At 33.2% G+C, this 19,778-nt stretch overlaps 1 long non-coding RNA gene and 1 pseudogene across 1 annotated transcript; both read right to left on the reverse strand.

The window, feature by feature from the left end:
- Positions 1-1,334: 1,334 nt before the first annotated feature.
- LOC112010059 (uncharacterized) lies at positions 1,335-5,103 on the reverse strand. Its single transcript, XR_002882726.2, has 3 exons — positions 4,893-5,103; positions 3,881-3,957; positions 1,335-2,217 (listed from the first exon to the last, which is right to left on the reverse strand). It is a non-coding gene; the product is annotated as an uncharacterized LOC112010059 (long non-coding RNA).
- Positions 5,104-15,091: 9,988 nt separating this feature from the next.
- On the reverse strand, positions 15,092-18,205 carry LOC112010051 (cytochrome P450 71A1-like; annotated as a pseudogene).
- Positions 18,206-19,778: the final 1,573 nt, after the last annotated feature.

Here is a 19,778-nt window from a genome sequence, read left to right on the forward strand (position 1 = left end):
AAACGTTTAGGGTTTTATGTTTTTACCCTAGGTATATAAACAAAACCCTAGCCACGTTTTTGAAGGTTGCTCCAATTGTATTGTTGTTTATACATTGCTGTTTTGTGTAAATCTCTTGTAAGATCTTTGAGGAGCTTTCCTTTACACAAAGCTTAGGGTTTTCAAGTTGGAGATAATATCTACATCTTGATGATCAACTTGGTTGCTACCATTGAAGCTTAAAGAATATCAAGCGGGGGTGCTTGTAGCTGATTGAAGAATCCAAGAAAGAAGGAGTCCGTGGATTCGGAGCTTGCACGTGGTCGTGTCAGTAAGTTCTACTGGTGGTAGCATTAAGAAGTCAAGCGGGAAGCTTGTAGTCCTTCTGTATGAACTTCGATTCTTTCGCATAGTGGATTTAGGTTTATCTTAAGGATAGCTAGGTCAAATCCTCCCTAGGTTTTTACCGTGTGGTTTCCTGGGTCATCATATCTTGTGTTCATTTATTTTCCGCTGCTTTATATCTTGATATGATTATTTGATTGCTTTAACCTAGAATTGCATAATTTGACTAAGTAACAACTTGGCTAATTAATCTAGGCTAACCAATCTGGTTGTTTTAAGGGGTCTAAAACCGTTCAACAACAAAATAAACCCATTACCTTACCTTAGATATAGCTACACTTGCATCATAAATCCCAGTTAAAAAACTACAATAAAAGGAGGCAACTAAACAAATACTGAACACTTCTTTTTTGAAGTAAGAAAATAATAATAATTAAGAATTGAATGGGATTTTGTGCATCACCCGAATACATTGTATGAATGATGTTTATATATGAAACATAAACAAATACTGAACAATTGTTCTTTTTTGGAAGTAAAAAAACAATAATAATTAAGAATTGAATGGGAGTTTGTGAATCACCCGAGTACATTAGCTTAGTACTTTCTATATGAGATTGATGATAGATTTGATATATAATCAACAGAGATACAGCCAAGTCCATTTGAATTGGAAAGCAAAAGCACATAAAAATTTAAACCACATGGTAATGCTGCATTTGATTGCCTAGAAAAATAAATGAAAATAGGACCCGGATTTGACATTCTTATACAGTATGAAAATTGAAAGCTCCCACTCAATGTGCTTAGTCCAACTCTTAGGCTTCATTTAAGTTAATTTTCTATACTTAGAAAAAAAAAAAAAAAAAAAAAAAACACCAAAATATTAAAACTGTGTTCCATGGTACTCATTAGTTTTGGAGGATACCAACTACATGGGAATAGTAGTATATCATACGAAATAGTGGGAACAGAAAAAAGTCAAACATTACATAAAGAAACTAACAATATGGGTCAAAAAGAAGAAGATGATGATAACTCTTCTTGTGGTTCTTATCATTGGCATCATAATAATCATCTTAAAATACCATACAATATCCTGTATCAAAAAAAAAATTGTTGAGAGAATAACTATAGTTCTTACACTTCAATCTCCTTTCCACACTTCACTCACTCATACACATAATTACAAAGAAAGATGGTTACTATAAAGCATACATAATATCCCAAAAAACAGTTCACTGCAGCTGAAACATCCAAATAGAATTTATATATACCACAATTAAGCTATTAGAGTATAATAATGTTTTCTTTTTTTTTTTTCACCTTAAAATGTGGGAAGAACCTAGAACTGTTGAGTATTTCTACTGAAGTTTGAGATCCATCAGGTTGTTTTAGAAACTTCTCTTCTAGTTGTATCACAGATCTTAATACTTGATGGAAATGATGGTTTATAGTCTCACCAGAGCGACGGAAAAAAAAAAAAGAAGATATTTCCCGATGCTTTACACCATGTGATAATATGTAAAGAAATTTGGCAACTTGTTCTTCAATCGTTGCTCGTTGCGTTGGTTGGAGGCCACCTTCTATATGTAGCATGTCACACAAATCTAAAAAAGCTCCAGGCCCCATGCGTATAATATCACGACACTTTTCATTTTCAATTATCTCTCTCATTAGTTCATCGTGAACGCTTCATCTTTCTAAACTCAAACTACTAATTGAGTAAGTTACTTGTCTCCTTTGAGGCCTCCTTCGAAGTATTAACCAATAGGCAACAAGACAAACTACATAAGCAATTGCCATTCGATGTCTCCATTCCCAATCCCATAATCCACGTCTCCATTCCCAAATTTGCAATACATGTCTCCTTTTATTCTCTTGTCTATCCATCTAATAAAATTATCCCATGACAACAACGCTATTACAATCCATGATATGCATAAATACACTAAGCTATTACAATTCAATGTGTTTTGTGTAATCTATTATATAAGAATATAAAACTTAGAAAGGATTTGGCTTGCCAGTGAAGTGCCACTTCATGGTTATAGTAATAACTAAAACTAAAATCAAATAAAAGAAACAACTTCATAGCCAGCATCAACAACTTTACAAGACAAATAAAAGTATCACCATAATATAACTTAATGAACATCATTGCTGCAGTTGAAACTGCGATTAATATACTAATCCTTCCCTGCTACTAACATTAATTAAAGCCAAAAAGTGAATGACATAATAAGCACTATGTGGTGGTAAAAGTCCGTATGATTTGAGCATTTGAGGGTATCTCTCATGCGTTTTTTGTGGGAGGGGGGTAGGGGTGGGTTTGAAACTGCCAAGTGGCTTAGACAGGCATTGAAAAATCAAGTTGAAACAACCCTACAAATGTTCCAAAGTTTAATGGGTCCCTAAACCACTTATTAATATGTAAATATGACACTAATTAAACTTTAGCTATTTGCAATATCACCACATTATTTGATCTTTCAAGAAAAGATAAAAAGTTATCAAAACAAATAAAATGTCCTGTCACTTCAAATTTAAGAATTTATCAAACCATTTTGGAAAATTTATAGCATGGCTTGAAAAATTGTTATTGTGATAGCTTATGAATTTTTCACTATTAACTTCTCTATTATTTGGAGGCACCAAAATGCTCTTCAAAGAACAAGACAAAGTAACCAAACTTAATTACAGGTATACCTTTTGAAACCTCAATAATAAGTACCATAATCTTTAAGCAATATCATAGAGGAATTCTTTAGCTTTAGGGCTAAAATTATGTAAAATTGATCAATTTCAGTATAAAGCTTGACCATCCACATCCATAGGAAAATAATACAAGGGAAGAATGATAACTTAAAAATATCTTTAAAAAAGAAAAGAAAAAGAGGAGTTCAAAGGACAAAAGAAACAAAGAAGACTAGATAGTTTGAGTGTAAATCATAATTATGCTTTAAAATAGTAACCACCAATAAGTACCACAATAATTATTATAACATAGTTAAAACCAAAAATGGCTAGAAATATTTCCCTTAAGTTAATTTAATACACCCTCCTTTAACAAATTTCTTCTTGACAAAACCATAGTTTTAAGAATGCATAACTCAGTCGCCTATAGTTAATCCTTTCATTTCTCAATCCAGGACTACAACTCTTGACTTCAATTTCCACTACAAGTTCATAAAATCAGTTCTGTCTACACTAAACTTGGCCTAATTGTAACTTTGGAATAATCCCAAGTCTGACCAGAGAGTATACGGCCAGCAACAATTAAAGCTACCAAAAAAAAAAAAAAGACAATGGAAACTAGCCGAGCATTAAACAAGCCAAGCCCAGTTGAACTCTGCCCAAACTTGGTAAACTAAACCACTTTAGGCTTACACTTGGCTCACAAGATCATTGAAAGCCAGGTTTTACACAACAAAGCTTGTCTTGTGACAAAGGTAAGCACAGCATATGAAACAACCAAATACAAGTGAAAGTACTCAAGAGTCCCCAATTTCGTAAAATAATTGAATGGAACCATTTACAGAGTATTGGCAGTTACCTTAATGCCCTTACAGCAGTGACCCAGCTACCTTCACTTGTTGGAATGAGACTGAGACAAACACAATCAGCAACACCCTGCATGCAAAAAATCAAAAGGAATCAATCAGAACAGTCCATCTTCTTGTAAATTAATGCATGTTTTCATGATAAACTTTTCCTTTTGGACCAATGTAAAATATCAGCAACTTCAACACAAAATATAAACAACCCAGAAAATCTTTAATAGGATTCAAAGCCTCTAAGCTACTTAAACCATTTGTTTCAATTGGTTTGCTTAAGCTGATTTCAAATCAAATATTTTCAAAAAAACGATATAAATATATAAAAATATCCAAACAGGAAAAAATCATCAGATTCAAGCTAAACCAGCATATGGTTAAGCATAATAACATCATATAAACAACAAACAAACAAACATAAATTCTCCTTTTTTATTTTCTCAGCAACCAACAATAGGGAAAAATGAAAGCAAACACGATTTCAAGCTAAAAGCTAACAGTTTTCTCAAAACCCAAATGCCAAAAACATAAATCAGATCCATTTTCCAGTTCAAACTTGAACATCACAAAGCTAAGAGAGTACCCTTTTTGTTGGGTCTAAGGAGGAACCAAATCAGAAACCCATTCACAAAAAAAAAAAAAAAAAAAAGAAGAAGAAGAAGAAGAAGAAATTACCCAAATCAGAAACCCATTCACAAAAAACAAGAAGTTACAAAATAAAAATAAACAAGAAACACAGATCCATTTATAGCCAAAATATACAAATTTATGCAAGTTCACAATCTAGACTCACTCAAGCACTTTGTCAAACATGTAATGAGCAATACTTTGAAACTTTTAAATTTAAGAAAAAAAGCCCTCATATCCGAAACCCACCCACAAATAACATGTTATTACCCCATAAAATCACAATTAATAAGAAATTACCCAATAAAATCACAATTTTAAGAACATAGTTATTTGATTCAACTTAAAAGAAACCCATGAAACAGAAATTAAAACAGAGTTTACCTTTGTGAGAGAATGCTAGGCGTGAGAGAGAAGAGTGAAAGACAGTCCAAGAGTGGAGAAGTCGTGAGAGAGAGGGAGATCCAATGTAAGCTGAGAGAAATTTGTGGGTTACAGAGCTGAGCTTGAGAGAAATTTGTGGCTGAGAGAGCTGAGAGAGTTTATGGATTACGATTTTTTTTTTGGACGTTAAAATACCTTTGTAATTTTTTTAATATAATAAGGGTAAATAAGGTAATTTACGTATTCAATAATTTATGTGCTCTACTCTCCCTCTAAATCTCTCCAATTTGGGAGAATTAAAAATGGGGGGGTTGGAGGTAGTTGAAACCCCTCTAAACCCCCCCCCCCCAACCCCTCCCGCTTATTCCTTAAAAAACTTCCAAACAAGGTAATTAGATTACTCTCCCTCCCTCTACTTTACTCCCCCTTCATTTTTAAACATCCAAATAGGCCATAAACGTCTTTTCCTTTTCCTTGAGTAAACTTTGAATTAAGAAAAAGAAGCAACATCAATAATAGAAAGGAAATGCTTGTCTTCTCTTCCTTAAGACTCCAAAGATCGAGCAAGGGGTAGAGGGCAGAGCTTTTGTTCCTTTCGTCTTACAATAGGAAACATGATAAACTATAAAATATCATTAATTTAATGTCAGGGTGCGTGTTGAAGTATTTAATTAAGTAAAATTATTCAGTGTGCTCAGTATATTATGCTAATCTATAAATCCCACACATGTGGTTCACATCTCATTTGTGAATGAGACGCAGTACAGTTCCAACTGTACTAAATAATTTCTAATCATAATAGGATTTTATAACATGGAACTTCTCATGTTAAATGTGATAGCAAAAGAACAATTATTACCATAAGGTAGTAATATTGAAATCAAAACATACATAAAATGAGGTTGAATTAACGGTTTATTCATGAAAATTTCAGATTATTTAATACTTGGAGTAATTAATTAAAGTGATAATGGAGAAAAAGAAATAATTACTTATCTATATATATATATATATATATAAACCGAAGCTTTTGAAGCTCTCACAATTTTCCACATCAGCATAATATTAAAAAAATAATAATAATAAATAAAACTTTTCTAAAACCCGAAGATCCCGATCCCGATAAACGCTAACGCTTTGCCTTCTTTTTCTATAAAATGCATGCTCTGACTTCTCTCCTTCTACCAGCTCCCCCAACCCAATGCTCCTCCTCTACGCTCCTCCTCTACTAGAACTCCCCCAACGCTTAGACCCATGGCAAACCAACGGAGATCTTCTTCCTCAGACCCACGGCAAAGCATCTAAAGACACCATACCCACAGATTCGTCAATCAAAACCCACCATACCCACAAGCCAACAAAGATCTCCTTCCTCCGAACAGAGATCTCCTTTCTCAAACCCATGGAAAACCTTAATTTTTTTTAACCCAACTCTAATCAACGCAAAATCACAAGAAAAAAAAAAAAAAATATATATATATATATATATATATATGTTTCTCCCCATCCTCTCTCTTCTCTAATTTTTCCTCCTTCATCCTTACAAAACTTCTATGACTTACTTTGGACCAAACTGAAGAAGGGGACTATGTGCAGCAATCTTCAAAGTAGCATAACTTTTCTTTTTATCCTCAAAAAATTTTAATATCACGCATCTACAATCAGCTCTGCGCATCTGTGACTCTATTCTCAGTTTCTTCCTCTTTTTGCGTTCCAACTTCAAACTTATCACTATGTTAAAGTTAAGTTTGATTTACTATTCTTTTTCCCCTTTTCTTTACTCATTAGTCGTTTATGAAGCAAACAACTGGTCTGCATTGCTCCAATTTCCAAGTGAACGTGCACCACGTATGTTGTTAAAATTTGATGTTTTCATCCATTGAAGTGGTGGCCAGGTGTTCTTCTTTAATTCTTATTAAAATAATATATATTATACTACATAACATTATTATATATATATATATATATAAAACTATTATTAAACTATTATACATCATATAATATATAAAAAAAAAATATAAATATAACATGATTTTTTGGGCTAAGCAAAACAATTGATCATTTTTTTTTTTAGTAATTGATTATTTGATTAGATTTTTCATATATTGAGATTTGTCTACTTTCTAGCAAATCTTTAATTTATTATTATTTTTTATGAATAAATAATTTGTTATCCCCTTCTTTGTCACCCTTATATTTTTTTCTCCTTTATTTTGATAAAAAAAAAATTTATTTTATGTATATTTTTTTAAATAGTGATTTTCATACATGAACCACCAAACCCTACGTCTATGACTGTATATAATTTTGTTTAAAGTTTAGACATGTTAAAATTTATAACTTATTATTTTATGGGTTCATGTATTTTTTTTTCTTTCTCTTATATTTCTCTTTTGAATGGTCATATATTTTTTGAATTGTTTCAATAACTTATTCTTTACTTATATATCTTTTTTTGGCATTTTAGAAGTTTTAACATCTGAATTTGTGTTAATTTTTGCAATATTTGAATATATTTAGCAGATTTCAATGACTATACCATGTATTATTCTTTTGAAGGTAATCAATTTTTCTTTTATATTACTCTATTGTGTAATCATATACATTTTGTTTTGTTTCAAAAATTTATAGGAAGTAAATCTTATAATTCTTTAATATTTTTTGGACTTTCAAAAGTTTTAACATCTGAATTATTCTTTTGATGGTAACACATTTTTCTCTTATATTTCTCAGTTGTGTAGTTACACACACACACACACACACACACACACAGACATATTATCTAATTTTTAGGTTTTATATCTTTTGATTCCTTTCTATAGTTATAGCTATGGATTATTTTTTTGAATGTAACCAATTTTTCTTTTATATTTCTCTATTATTTAGTCATATATATTTTGTTTGGTTTCAACAATTTCTAAGCCATGAATCATTTGATTTTTTTTAAATATTTTTTGGTCTTTGAGAATTTTTAATAACTGAAATTTCATCATTGAAAATAACAAAATCCATGCAAACATTAAAATAAAAGTTATTGTTATATAAATATTAAAAATTTATAAATTAGAATAGTATTCCTGAATTCGGATTTACTTTATGTGAATAAAATATAGGATATTTTTTTCTCTTAATGTTCAAATGTGCATTTTTATACGGTATTCCTGAGTAATTAATGTAAACCCGTGCAATATATTAAAATCTCTATGTTATTTTACAAATTTTTTGTAAGTCATTGCACGTTCAAACAATGGCTTTTTCATCAAATTGTAACATAAATTAAAATCATACAAGAGCAAATCGTGTAATGATATAGTTTTTTAATCAATTTAGGATTTTATAAAATTATTTTAGTCTACCTCACAAATAGCTAGGTTCCCATGCATAGCATGGCTTAGCAACTAGTTTATATTATTTCACAATTTATTACTCATCAAACCGACCATAATGAATTATGTTTCTATCTCTTCGTCAGTGTCTACTGTCTACCACTACACACCCCTTAACTTGCTTTCACAATTCATTATTTAAAATATTCTCTACTTAAATTTTTTTTTAATAGAGAAATTCACTACTTTAATTAATTACTCATCAAACAAACCAAAAAAAAAAAAAAATAGATAAGATAAGATAATGATATGGAAAGAATAATGATAACAAAGTAACGAAACCAATTATAAACCAAATACAGGAAAGCAAATATGGAAGAACAATTCATAAAAATAAAAGCAAACGTCTGTAGGTTCCCTTCTTGCAACAAAGAAAAAAAAAATAATACTAAGCTTTTAGAAACAATGAAGAAAAGGCATAGTAGTAATGTCCCAAATTCAACATATACCAATTGCGAAAATCTCATCAATAGACAGGTTGCCGTGGCTGTGATTAAAAAATATTAGAATGCTTTCGATTTATTTTTAAATAAAAAAAAATAGAAAAAAGCAATATGCATTGACATACACATACCTTTAAGCAAGAAAAAATAGAAAAGATGATGGTAATGGTAGAAAGAAGATGATAATGGTGAAAAGAAGATTAACACATAATTGAGAGAACTAGGAGAACAAAGGTAGAAACAAATTGAGTTTGAAAACCAATGAGTGTGATACTATTTTATAAATAGTGTTTCACGTGGTAGACTGGTAGTTAAAGAAGCATTTTTATCAAGTTTTGCTCTTACTTAACCCTAGGGTGTAGGGGTATTTGGGACCTAATAAAAAAAGCTATTTGAAAGAATCTATATATATATATATATATATAAAGACATGAGGGAGAAATTTAAGAGGGAAAAAAAAAGCAATTTTATCCATTCACATAAGGGAAAAAAGAAAAAAGAAAAAAGACATACGGAAAACCTAGAGAATCCAAATGCTTTTCATATTAGGTTTAGTGGAGTTAGATTTTAACAAGACACAGACCTCTCTCTCTCTCTCAATTTTGCACAATCCCACTCTCTCGCTCAAGAGTCCATTCGAACTTGAGAGCTTTCCTTAGATCTAAATATCTCTTCGCCATTTGTGAAATCACAAGAAATCTATCTAGCAAAAGCTATTCATTTAAAAAAAAAAATTAAATCACTTGGCTGGGTTCTGTGTTTGGTTGCCAAGAAAATTCAAGAAAAGTTGGGGATTTTTTTTTCATTCATTTAGTTCTTTAATTAATTCATTTAATTCTTTAAATTTATCAATTTGTTTTAAGAGGTGGATTTTTTTTTTAATTGCTGATGTGGTTTTCTTATTAGCAATAAATTAATTTTTTTTATTATGTTAGCCACGTGTGTGCTAACAATGCAAACCGTTTGCCACGTATGCATTTTCCGTTAGTAATTTAACGGTAGAGACCAAATTGATTGCAAGTTAAAAAATAACAGGGACCAAATTGACCGCTATCAAAATGTATGGACCAAATTTACTTTGACTTCAAAATATATGGACTAAAATGGTCTTTTTGCCAAGTTAAAATTGTATACATATAACAGTAAAATTATACAATATTCTCCTGACCTGAATTAAGTCAAAATAACCAAACTCTAGAGGAGATGAATAATTCTTTATAACAAAAGTTGCCAGAACTAGAGGAGAGTAGTCACTTAAAAGAGTTGGAAATGGTCAAGTAGAAATACAGGGTGAAGAAGAGAATGTTGGCAGACTTGAACAACTTACACCATAAGTAGTAGTGAAGACTAATGTACATTTTAGTTGGATGAGTATTGTATTTATGCTTTTAGGAAAGTCAGATAGAGGTAATGGTGGAGCCAAACTACTTACACTGGCATACTAGTTTGAATTGTAGTGTCTTGGATATCGTAAAGGCCATCTAATCTAATGTCCTAGTTACTAATGTATTGAGTTTCATGCATGGAATGAAATGAACTTACTGAATGTTGTGATGAATTTCTAGCGTACGTTATTTACAGCTTTAAATTTCCAAATTAAAGGCAAGTCCGTTCAATTTTTTAAGGCAATTCTACACTATTTACAACTTCTTTGGAATGTTGTATCAAAGAGCAAAAATATGTTTTGCACGAAATGCAGCCCATGCAATGATAGTCATTACAAACTTTTTTTTTTTCCTTTTCTTTTCTTTTTTCTTTTTTAGGAAAGTTTTTATGGGAAATTGAAAAAGTTGTCAAAACAGTGAATTACTTCTTTTTTTTCCATAAAAAGTTTCCTAAAATGGTTTACTAATATATGCCCTAAGGGCACATATTAGTAAATCCCTTTTTTTTATTATTATAGAAATTCACAAACATTTATTGAAAACATGATTTGCTCGTCAAACATCAAATATCCTTATATCCATGCATTGAAGAACAAACATCTATTGAAATAAAAAATATGACACCTCACTAAGATAAATAATTAAAGCATTTAACAGAGTGATTAAGGGTCCATTTGAGATTTGCTTATTTTATAGAAATTGAAAACTTTTTGCTGAAAGTACTGTAAATAAAGGTAAAAGTTAGCTGAAATAGTACAGTAGGATTCATGAATAGTACCAAAAAGTGCAGTGGGACTCATGAATAGTAGCAAAAATAAGTTGAATAGGAAAATAAGTTGGGAAAAATAATCTTTGCTAAATGGACACTAAATTGAAAAATTTATAACAAACATCAAAATACCAACTCAAATTGAAGGGCTAAAAACTCACTAAGAGAGAGAGAGAGAGAGAGTAATTATACCAAAATCAGTCTCAGTGTTGAGACACAGTGCCAGTAGTTACTGCCAATCCTCACCATCGAGCACCACCTCCTTTCCTTATCGTCTGCCATCATCCTTGGCCTCGCTAATCACCATTCTCTCTAGACCAAAACATGGAACAAAGCAACTGTGGTGATTGTGAGTTAGGGATTTTGATCCTAATTAAATTGAGCCTTACGTGTAGGTTACTCACTTACCACAAGTCTTTGTTTTATTTATTTACTAGTCGTTAATCCATGCAATGCACGGGAAATCATATTTCTGCTTTGAATGTATTAAATTTTATTAGAATGAAAAAAAAATATTTACTAAACTATCTACTTGATTATCAATTATTTTGATTATAAATTATTAAGCAACAAAATTTGAGCAAAAGATCAACATCAATGACTAGGAATTCACTTTATTTTTTTTAATAGGTTATACCTAGGAATCATAGCCCTCATCGATCTCAAGTGCTAATAACAACATGAAACAAAAAACTAAATTATAGAAATTCACAGATATATTCATCAAATGTTCATATTGTATGTTAGGACATATGTGGTTCACATGTTAAGAACATATGTCATGCTTTTATGTAATTGGCTAATCCTTTGACAAAACGCAATTTACTTGTAATTGGATAGATCTAGGACGTGTTAAAATACTTCAAGAAACCATGTTTCAAGATCAAGTGTTGAAGCCTTCAAGTCTGTCCAAGATTCAAGCTAAAAAGTGTCTGTCATTAAATCTCGACAGCTAGCTCGACAGCTAGCATCTATCGAGACCTGTAGAGCTACTCAGCCTCGTGGCTCGACAGCAGGTATCTGTCGAGGTTTATGAAAAACAGAATTTCAGTTATGTTTTGATTCTAATTCGTGTTTATGTGTTTGGGTATTCTTTTCTCCTAACCCTAGACATATAAAAGGATTGTTTTAAGGGCCATCAAAGAGTACATAAGTTGCACAAGCATTGAGCAAAGTCTGTTCAAGCAATTTGTGACTGAAGACAAAGTCTTGCCTTAGTTCATCTCTTCTGAAGAAGTTGCTGTGTATGTGCACCTTTGGGTTTTGTGACCAAGTATCTTCTTGATCTTCATCGTGGATGAACTGAAGAACTTTGCAACCAACAACTCTTTCTAGTTAGTGATTGAAGTCGCGTACTGGGATCCGCGCATTAGTTAGTCACGTACTTGGAAGCCGTGCATCAAAAAGGGAAATTGTCACTACAGAACAAGTCCAATTGGGTATTGGGGTATGGGTTCAACTGTAGGTTGGTAAGGTACTTGAGATTCCTTTACTTGTAATAGCTTGTTGTGATAGTAGTGGAATTTCAGGAGTGGTGACTTGAAAATCACCCGACAGGATTTTTGCCGTCAGGTTTTCCCCATTCGTAAACAAATTATCTTGTTATTTATTTTCTGCTTCATAATTAGTTTATTGGTGATTTGTTTGTGCTATCACGCGTTTGTATGTTAATTTGATTAATTAATAATTTGGCTAATTAATCAATTAATTTGAATCACAAGGGGGTCAATTCGTTTTTGGCCTATCATTGTAATCTATGACTATTAAAATAGGGGAAAACCTCATTACTCACTACATGAATAGATTAGGACATATAAATGAAAATAATTGAAGTAATTTCAAATTTCTCTCAAACATTTTGTCAAACACTTTTAATGGTGATGAGGCTAAACTCTCTTCAGTGTAAAAGGCCCTAGAAGTCCTAGCTATTATGGGTTATGTGAGGGCAAATATAAAATTCAAACTACAAATTGTAGACTTGAAGTTGTAAACTAAATAATTGAATTCATTTGATAGGAGTACTTAGACTTTGAATATATTTAAATATTTATTAATTAGAGTTCATATAATTTGTTAAAAATACTTAAAATTATGTACACATATTTTAACTCATATACCTGCCTATTAGTACTTAAATTTCAGCATTAATAATAACAAACATGGTGATATAAAAAAAAAAAAAAAAGGACTTGGATGATAACAATAAAAAAAACTAATAATAATAATAATAATAATAAACAAATTATTTTTGTTAACAAATGAAAGCATATATAATTGAAGTTTTAAAGTTTCAAAACACTATAGTAAATTCACATGAGATGTAAGGTGGCTCATAAACTAAGAGCCCACAACTACCACGTAAAAAATAAAAAGAAAAATAAAGGATGGTAGTTTGACTCAAAACATGAGAAGAAGGAGACGAAATAGAAAGGTAGGGCAGACTAAGAAAACTTGGGTAGGGTAGGGAGATGACCAGCGACGTGAGATGACAACAGGAAAAACATGATAACAACGGCAACGACGTGAGTTCTGGCACTAAATTCTCCTTTTTTTTTTTAATTTTTTTTTTTTTTACTTTTGGAAAATTCAGTCATGTACGATACGATATCGACTTCTTTGGCTATGGCTGGTGAGTAAGGAGCCAACAAAGCTGACGTGACATTCTCAAGAGGTCAAGAAAAAGTCAAAACTTTCAGTTATATAGTATTTATAAATTATTTATTAAGGTTATGTTGACATGACCATCTATGTCACATTAAAGTAATTTTTTATTTTAGCAATTAACCATATTGGCATTTTTCATCTATCACTTAACGGTAGAGATTATTTTAATATAATATCAAAAGGTTAAAGATTGACACAATACCAAAATGTTAAAAATTAAATTGACACATTTGAAAGGTCATAGACTAAAATTATACACGACATAAAGGTTAGAGCCCAAATACGTAATTTACCATTTTTTTTATTATTAAAATATACTTGCATATCTAAAATTATTATTATGACTAAAGTCCCTTTACATTAATTTCAATACTATAAGGTTAAATTTATTCAATCATGTGTTAGCTTTATTCCGTGCGAAATTTGCTTGTAATTTAGCAATTAGATACCCTGTATTTAAGTGGGAGTTATGTAAGGGTTGTGTGTGAAAGAGTGTAAAGAAATTCAAGAATGTGTGCAGTTGGAGATTTCTCACGATTGGCAGCTCGCCAAAATGCCACACATGCGAAGCATGCAGAAAGCTGAAGGGTCACGACAGCTGGAGCACTACAGGACAAAAATGACAGTCTGACCAGTTAGTTATCTTGCGACTGGAACTCGTGATTGGGACGAGTCGCAAGGCCAAGTCACCAGAATGCCCTATTTTGCAAAAAATTGACTTTTCACATTCCTCACGTACACTACTATAAATATCCTTATACCCACGAAATGTAGAGAGCTTCTTGAGAGAATTTTGAGAGATAATCCTTAGAGAAAACCAAGATTGACTCATCCACAATCTTAGACATTTGATTCTCTAAATTCCTCTACTCTCACCCTCTCTATTGACATATCCTTGAGAGATGCATTTGCCAAATCCTTATCTTACCATACCCATATCAGTGAGGAGGTATTTTGGTGCTTGGGAAGCAGTTTGGAGATGACCAATTCTCTTGGTTGATGCAATGGGCTTATTGTGAGATTTGGGAAGCTAAAGAAGACATGGTTAGGCATAACCTTGTTGGAGCAAGAAGCTTAGAGGGCTTAGGTGCATTGGGTAGATTAGGCTTGGAGGGTCTATTGCTATTCGTGTATCCCAACTTTGTTTTTTAGTGGATCATTTCACTGCTTGGAGGGCGGCGGAGAGGTTTTTTGCCGAGTTTTTCGGTTTCCTATTCGATAACACGTGCCGGTGTTAACTTTGTGTTTGCATCTCTTTAACCCTTACTCTTACCTTTTAATTGCTGTTGTGTTGTGATTAATTATGGTGTAGAGTTGTTTATTTGTTTGAGTTTTTGCTTTTACCTATTATTTCGCACATATATTGTTTGGGTATAAGCTTGTGTTGGTTTAATTTGATATTGGGAGTCTAAACATTCATTAGTATTTGACACACTAATTGATCTTTCAAATATGAAAGTAAAAGACAACAAATTTTAAATCAAAACAAGACAATGAAGAAAAATTACATAGAACACAATCACAACTGCATAATCCTATTAAATTGGATAGATTAAGAAGAGTGAAATATTGGGACAATATGGAGAGGATTTTTCCTAAATGTTGTGAGTGCATCAACTTTAGTCATGTCCAACTCTTCTCCTTGTGCATTAATAGTAGGCAACCTCCAATCAGACCAGCACAAAAGGTTGGCAAGCCAATATTCCACTACAGCAACAGCAAATGCTATTTCTGGGCACCCTTTTCTTTCACCTCCAAATGGAATGAATTCAAAATTTTGACCTTTCAAGTCATTTGGGTTGTCTATGATCTCTCTGGGATAAATTCTTCTGGCCTATCCCATAGTGTAGGGTCCCTTTGGATTGCCCAAACATTGACAAATACTCTTGTTTTTGCCGGAATATCATAACCTCCAAATTTTACACTTTCTGATGTTTCTCGAGGTGCAAAAAGAGGAAGTGGTGTATGTAGTCTTAGACTTTCTTTGATGATACATTTCATGTAATCCATTTGACTAATATCATCCACATCTATCTTTGACTTATTGCCCACCACTTTTCTTACCTCTTCTTGTGCTCTTTTCATATATATTACTTGGATTTTTAATGAGCTCTGCCAGTGCCCATTCCAAAGTTGTTGAAGTTAAATCGCTGCCTCCTATAAGCACGTTCTGAAATTATGAAAAAATGAAACTTTAGGTATGTTTCCAAAGGTAGGATATTATCTCCATCTAATATAAATTCATTTTATGGTTTAGAAAAAAAATTACCTAGTTAATGATATATCGAGTGCTACATCATTTGAAATTTTAAATGACACAGTGCTCTATACTTTATTAGTTTCAAGAAATAAAATAATTTAAGATCCTAGAGGTGTGTTTAAGGGAGAGAGAGAAATATACCAGTAGGATTGCTTTGAGGTTCTCATGATGAAGCTCAAAGCCAAGCATGCCGTTGTGGACGACTAAATTTCTCGGTTCGAAATAAGTCAAACAAGTAAAATAGTGTCACAAATGTGAATTTGTATTGATGAATGTGTGGTAAAATTCTCTGTAATTACAAAAGAGTTATCCTCTGATTCGATCTCCTTGAAAGATTTGTTAATTGGATTTCTGGTAATGTGATTTTGACTTGAACACAAAGTATCCTTCAATTTGGTAGAAGGATGGATCGAAGATTGTTGAAAACGGAATTACAATGAATCTCTGGCTATGAGCTTGTTAGAAATCCTTTGTTCTTCGTGTGTTCTTCGTCTTCGAAGGTTTGTGGTGGAAGTTCTTCGGGGCTTTAGAGACTTGAATCCGTAGAGCTTCGCTGATTTGTGGTTTGTGATGTTTCTGGAGGCTTTTGAGCTTGATTCCAGTGAACTTTGAGATCTAGGAATATGATTTGGATGATTCCTCTTCGAATGTTCTTTGTATTCGAAGGTTTGTGGTGGAAGTTCTTCGGGGCTTTAGAGGCTTGATCCGTAGAGCTTCACTGATTTGTGGTTTGTTGATGTTTCTGGAGGCTTTTGAGCTTGATTCCATAGGAATATGATTTGGATGATTCCTCTTCGAATGTTCTTTGTATTCGAAGGTTTGTGGTGGAAGTTCTTCGGGGCTTTAGAGGCTTGATCCGTAGAGCTTCACTGATTTGTGGTTTGTTGATGTTTCTGGAGGCTTTTGAGCTTGATTCCAGTGAACTTTGAGATTTAGGAATATGATTTGGATGATTCCTCTTCGAATGTTCTTGGTATTCGAAGGTTTGTGGTGGAAGTTCTTCGGGGCTTTAGAGGCTTGATCCGTAGAGCTTCACTGATTTATGATTTGTGAGGTTTCTGGAGGCTTTTGAGCTTGATTCCAGTGAACTTTTGGATCTAGGCGGATGATTTGGATGATTTCTCTTCGAATGTTCTTTGTATTCGAAGTTGAAGTTCTTGAAGTTCTTGGAGGCTTTAGAGCTTGATTTCGGCAGAGCTTCTGGACTTCTGAGTGCTTCCAATGGCCTGGTCCTCTCTCCAAATCTCTGGATCTCCTTGATCTGATCCCTTTAGCTCTTCCTCTCAGATCCCCTTGAAATGCCTTAGGAAGGCTTCTATTTATAGGAGTTTAGGGGTAGGTAAGTGACACGTGGCGGAGTCTGATTGGTGACACGTGGCAGAGCTTGATTGGTCCACTTATGTCATCGCTTGCACATGCTAGACTGATTGTGTCATCGCTTACACGTGCGAAACTGATTATGTCATCGCTTACACATGCGAGACTGCTTATGTCATCGCTTACACGTGCGATGATGTGTGATTGGTCTTTGCATGACACTTGGCAAATTTCTGTTGGTTTCTGAATAGTAATAGCAAAACCTAGCAGCAATATGTGGCGTTTTGTAATTGGCTGTATTTTGTGGACTTGGTAGTGTGATGTGTCAGCTTGTGATAGGTCGGAAATTTTTCCTGTCTACAGCCGTCCTTTTGAAATTGGAGGAAAATATCCACAAAATCTTTCTTAATAAAATGTTCATCATCATCACATTTCGCTATCTTGTAGTGTTCTTCAAGCACCTCATCAAGATAAGCATCTATTTCTCTACTAGTGGATTTTAGACTTGGTAGAAGTCCCGTAAGAATATCAATCCAACCCAAAGAAGGGAAAAATCCCCCCAAAAAAAAGATGCAATTAGCACCATTACCTTTCTTGGTAGTTCTGAAGGCTTGCCCATACCATCCTGTTCTTCAAACATTTTTCCAAAAATAACTCTAGTAACAATGTTGTTAGAGGTTTCAATCAATAACTCACTTAGATTAATAGAAACCCCTTTGAGGCACGAGTCACGTACCTTATTCATCTATATAGCAACTTCTTCTTCCCTTACATAATGGAGAGATTGCATTCTTTTGATGCCCAAAAGATAATGGACACACACTTTCCTTACTTTCCTCCAATATTCACCAGAGGGTGAGAATGCCAAGTTGATCTCTGCATCCATAGAGTAACACTTCAAGAAAATTGAGCTATTGTGGCAAGTGCAAAAACTGCCGCTATATGTCGCATATTGCGGTGTTTTTTTGGACCACCACTGTACATGGGGTCTATTGCAGCGGGACATAGAATTGCAGCAATATATATGTTTTAGCGACGTTTACTTAGATATAGCAGCACTCCAAAATCCCGCTGCAATAAATATATCATTTTGCGTAGATACTATAGCGGTGGTATAGAAAACCGCTGCAATATGTAAGTTGTAGCAGCATTTTTGTTACTTATGGTGGCGGGTTGGATGACTGCCGAAATAGATACTTTTTTTGCGGCACTTTTTCTTAGTTATAGCGTTGGTTTGGACTGCTGCAATAGACCATTTAATTGCTGCGTCTGGTCCAATGTATCCCTCTATGTTTTGGCTTTTCATTTCCCCTCTCTTTTCATTTTCCAATGTATCCCTTTGTTGCTTTCTGGTTGATGGTTTCAGAAGCTTGTTGATGATATTGGAGACATGACAATTACTAATGATGGTGCTACAATACTGATGATGTTAGAAGTTGAGCACCCTGCTGCCAAGGTGGATAAACAGTCTCATCTTGTTCATACTTTGTTTTAGTACTGGATGTGTATTTTTTCTGTGTTATCAAGCATTGCCACTCTATAAGATGTTTTGATTTATTTAAATTTTTTGGTGGTCCACAGGTACTCGTGGAGTTGGCAGAGCTTCAAGACCGAGAAGTTGGAGATGGGACAACATCAGTGGTCATTATAGCTGCAGAGTTGCTATAATTTTTTGATGGCTTTTTGTGTACAAAGAACTACATTTGAACAATCGCATTTTTTGGATGTGTTGAAGGGTTTGTTTAAATACATTGGAACTTTGATTGTGGTATTAGCTTGGAACTTTGATGATGGTTATAGACAACGTTATGTATTTGATAATATATATCTATGTTAATATATTGTTAGTTTGGAGACATTTGTGGTATTGTTTTAGTAGAACTAAAATTATTACAGGTTGTTTGTAATAGGTATATGGTTGTAAAACCCAGGGGAAAAGAAAAAATTTAACATATAACGGTGGAAAAAATCGCCTCTAAAGGTCTAAAATTATGTTATAATTGAAGACCTATAGTGGCGTTTATAGCCCGCCGCTAAAGCTTCACACATATACATTTGCCGCTAAAAGGTGCATATGGTCTGTTGTACATGAAGTCCTATAACGGCGCTTATTGCCCGCCACTAAGCTGCTAAAGGTTGTCACCTATAGCGGCATGCATATCCCGCCACTATTAGGTCACTTGACCCAAATTGTAACTTCATATGGTGGCGGTTTTCAACCTGCCGCAATAGACCAAAATTGCCACTAAATGGTAGATCTATTGTGGTACTTTTTATTACTATTGTAATAGATTTATAGCGGCACCGCAACAGTGACAGGAAGAACTGCTGCAATAGCACCTGCCACTAAAAGTCAAATGTACATTTAGCGGCGGGCCAAGTATGATTTTCTTGTAGTGTAAGAATGACTTTGGAAGCTTTTGTAATTGAATGATGTCATTTTTTTTTTTTTTGGCCACTTGCTTTTCACCTTCATTTCCTTGTTTTATACTTATATCCGCTGTGAATCTCTATGCAAATTTTGGAATCTGTGAGATGGGAAGTGATAAAGGCAAATGTTTATGTTCAGTTTTCACTCATCCACATGGTCAAGTTGCGTGTGTTGTACTTTTCTATATTTTTTCTAGCTATATTTTTAATATTAGTACAACAGAAAATAAGC

Source organism: Quercus suber, unplaced genomic scaffold, assembly GCF_002906115.3.
Source record: "Quercus suber isolate HL8 unplaced genomic scaffold, Cork oak 2.0 scaffold_2, whole genome shotgun sequence".
NCBI classification, from domain to species: domain Eukaryota; kingdom Viridiplantae; phylum Streptophyta; class Magnoliopsida; order Fagales; family Fagaceae; genus Quercus; species Quercus suber.